Here is a 3,985-nt window from a genome sequence, read left to right as displayed (position 1 = left end):
TTCTTTCTTTTTAGGAAGTCAAGGCAGAGAGCAGCAGTCAAGGCCAAGTGGGCAAGGTGAGCATTGAGTAGTGTACAGAAGCAGTTATTGCTGAGGTCTCATGTTCCGGTGCAGCTCTAAGCATTTGTTCTCGTTTGTGCACTTTAGGCAATCGACTCGGCGTACATCCAGCCCACGTCACCCACCGGCCGATGCACCTGGTTTCCTGCAAATGTGAGCCCCGTGGAAGTGTTACAGGAGTCTGTGATGAAGCTTTCAACTTTTCTATTTCATGGTCCCATCCTGGCAGCCCACAGGAACGGCCGAGGAGTTGCGGTGAGTCGAGGAGGCAGGGAGGAGGAGGGAGGCTCCACTCAGGTCTCAGCAATGCCAGATCACCTTGTCTCCACTTTAACCCAGGTGCACCCTGCGACAACGGCGTCAGCCGCCGAGCAGGCCTGAAGCGTGCGGCCCGAGGAGCCGGGCATTCTCAGGAGAACGGTGAGTAGGAAAATTGTCACGTTTGGCCGCTGTGCTGCTAAGGTTGTGCGCTCACGTTTGGTTTCCTTTCTCCTGGCAGACTAAGAGACGACAGCCCGGTGTCAGCAGGGACTTCCCAGATAGCGGGTCCGCCTTCTTTCCACCCAGCACGGATCGGCACGCCCACCTGTCCGAGAGATAAGTAGAGGGCTACGACCCACAGAGGGGATGAAAGCGGGGTCTGGGTCACAACTCACGGGGAGGGGATTTTGATTCGGCTTTGGAGATGGGGATGTCCAAATAATGCCTCCTTAGGCCCTGTAAAGGGAAAGTATCGCTTTTGATCACAGTGCCGAGGTGCACAGGGCAGAGCAGTCCCGGTGTGTGTCGTGTCACTTGTCTAGCGTGCATTCTGTGTTGTTTGTATATGTCATGTCTTTTACCTCAGGCCTTTGAGGGGCCGATCAGAAACCACTCTTGGCATCTGTGATCTGCGTTCTTTATTCTGGCACCAATGCCTTAGAACTTCTGACTTGGGAGCTCAGACTGCCATCAGACTCGCATGTCTCTTTAGAAGCATCCAGTCAGGTGTCTTCTCAGGTCTTGTTCCGAGCTGTATGGACAGCTGCGCCCCACAAAGATCCCTTATGGCAGGTTAGGACTTGTCAGAATGCGAGGTTAGGCAGAGGATTGTGACCGTAGGATTCTCGGGCGTCCGTCTTTGCGGTTCTTGGAATAAATCATTCAGTTAGCATTTTCTTCCTCCAGTGTTCTCTGAGCCTCATCAGCTCTCCATCGGTCCCACCTCGGTCATCTCATTTTGCATTCTCTCGGTCCTTGCAGTCATTTCCCTTGCCAAGAGATGTCTGTCTGTGTCGTGTCCCCCTTGTTTGTCACGTCCCGTCCCGTGTCACGGGTGTCTGCACATATTTGTGTCGGAGCCGCTCTGCCCTGCCGCACAGCCTGGTGCAGTAGGAGAAGTCCCGGGGCCTTGAAGTTTGTAATGTGGGGTGTTGTTGGACTCTAGATGGGATTTGTAGACAGACACAAGATATCTGGCGCTCTTAATTTATCCTGCAACAGTTTGACTTTTGTCCTAACTTTTTTTTCAGATGCAGAAGGATAAAATCCATGGCAGAGCACCCCATCCCGGGTGAGGCGTTTCCCCCGAGCAGGTCAGTCACTGCTTGTGCCTGCAGGGGAAGCATAAATGGTGACTCTGTTACAGCCCTGTTCTTTGTCTTTCCTTTCAGGAAGTCAAGGCAGGGCGCAGCAGTCAAGGCTGAGTGGGCAAGGTGAGCGTTGAGTAGAGTACAGAGGCAGTTGTTATTGCTGAGGTCTCAGTTTCTGGGGTGGCTCTAAGTTTCTACAATTTTTTTTTTTTTAGGTGGTCCACTTGCTATCTATCATGGCCAAGCACGCCCATGCCAGGTGGGTGTAAGATTAAGGTATCGGTGTGGCATACTTGTCAGATTAGGGAGGTTGGGTTTTCACAGTATCTCAGCATGCTTTTCTGCTTCGTTTCTTTGCAGGTGCTGTCGCTGCCCTAGGCATGCCAAGGAACAGACGAGAGCAGGTGAGTCGGTGTTTAGGCGGGGTGACTCATAGGTGAGTTTTAAGCAGCAGCATGCTAAGCGTGTACCTTCTCTTTTTGCAGGCGTCTTCTGGGCAGCTTCCGGAGTCAAATCAAGATTTGAGGTGATCTGGGGCAGCGGTGGGGAGGAGTCCTGGGGATTACTCCTTTTGAGGGCAATAGTCACCTTTTCTGTTTTGTCTTAGGCACCCCGTGGAGATTGGTAGCCAAAGTTTGCAAACGGCAGCACCGAAGCACACGCGGAGAACGTCTCGACGTCCACGTCCAACCGACGATGGAATTCGTCCGCCCGTTTTCCAAAAGCTAAGTGTCGGGGCCAGTAGTTGGGAGAAGGGGAAAAACCTTTACTATCACAGGGGGCAATTTGATGTCAGCTTAGCACAGAGGTCTGTAGTGGGACAAGCTCTCTGGAAGTAAAGGGAGAGGGTTTCTCCTCAGCCTCACCAGAGCCTTTGCCGGGCAGGGCAGTTCCGACCCCTCTCCACATTGTCGTAAACAGAGTCATCAGCCTTCTTCAACTCGACATCGTCACAGATCTTTCACCCGAGGAGCTCGCCTTCAGGTCCGGAGCTACGGCCACCGTCAACCGGCGGTCTCCACTTCCTTCTCTAGGCCCACCGAGCCTCTCGAGCATCCTCTTAACTGCTTTGGCACTAACTTCTTTTAACGAGTTACATTTCATCATTACATCCTATCGTTATAGGGCTTTCCTTCCTTTGGCATCATCAGCCCCCGGCTCATCTTGCGCTAGGAATCTCGGGTCCATAAGGTGAAAGCGCCAGGCGGTTTCCACTCGTCTCGTCTGTGTTATGTCATCCGTGTCTGTGTTATGTCATCCGTGTCTGTGTTATGTCATCCGTGTCCACTGTCTTCCACGTCATAGGCCTTTGTTCCATCTCAACTCTTTACGGGCACTATTTTGTGCCATATCAGCCGTATTTTACACACATTCCTTCACTTATTCCGCCATCTTTACATCTTTACTCTTTGAGACAGGAAGGATTACACAAGATGTCCTCATCCATCTTCCTTCTCACTACCGGCTTTGGTAGTGCCTTTTCTTCCATGCCATTCTCTTGGACTTTTAGAGGGAGTGTCTTACACCCTTTTCATGTGACTGCAGTAGTTCTGTAGTTTCCATCTTCTCAAAGGGTATAGGGCTCAAGAATTAATCTTTCAGAGAGTTATGTCAAGTCCTGGCTTATACCTTATCTACCTGTGTTGGCTTATACTCTGTGTACTTATACTGTATCTACCTGCGTTGGCTTATATTGTATGTACTCTATATTGTCTGTAATTTTTTTGGCTTATAGTGTATGTACTCTATATTGTCTGTACCTATGTTGGCTTATAGTGTATGTACTTATATTGTCTGTACCTATGTTGGCTTATATTGTCTGTAATTATGTTGGCTTGTAGTGTATGTACTTATATTGTCTATACCTATGTTGGCTTATATTGTCTGTAATTATGTTGGCTTGTAGTGTATGTACTTATATTGTCTGTACCTATGTTGGCTTATATTGTCTGTAATTATGTTGGCTTGTAGTGTCTGTACCTTTAGTGTCTGTACCTATGTTGGCTTATAGTGTCTGTACTTATAGTGTCTGTACCTATGTTGGCTTATAGTGTCTGTACCTATGTTGGCTGTCCCTATGTTGGCTTATAGTGTCTGTACCTATGTTGGCTTATAGTGTCTGTACTTATAGTGTCTGTACCTATGTTGGCTTATAGTGTCTGTACCTATGCTGGCTTATAGTGTCTGTACCTATGTTGGCTGTACCTATGTTGGCTTATAGTGTCTGTACTTATAGTGTCTGTACCTGTGTTGGCTTATAGTGTCTGTACCTGTGTTGGCTTATAGTGTCTGTACCTATGTTGGCTGTACCTATGTTGGCTTATAGTGTATGTACTTATAGTGTCTGTACCTAT

The 3,985-nt window shown here is 48.9% G+C and overlaps 1 long non-coding RNA gene across 1 annotated transcript; it reads left to right on the top strand.

Annotated features, from left to right (window-relative positions):
• Positions 1-1,658: 1,658 nt before the first annotated feature.
• Positions 1,659-2,158, top strand: LOC132334224 (uncharacterized). The gene is made up of 4 exons (XR_009488353.1): positions 1,659-1,754; positions 1,847-1,890; positions 1,992-2,035; positions 2,117-2,158. It is a non-coding gene; the product is annotated as an uncharacterized LOC132334224 (long non-coding RNA).
• Positions 2,159-3,985: the final 1,827 nt, after the last annotated feature.

The sequence above is a fragment of the Haemorhous mexicanus genome, chromosome 15 (genome assembly GCF_027477595.1).
Source record: "Haemorhous mexicanus isolate bHaeMex1 chromosome 15, bHaeMex1.pri, whole genome shotgun sequence".
Lineage (NCBI taxonomy): Eukaryota > Metazoa > Chordata > Aves > Passeriformes > Fringillidae > Haemorhous > Haemorhous mexicanus.
Note: the sequence above shows the minus strand (reverse complement) of the source record. Positions and strands in the feature narration are given on the sequence as shown.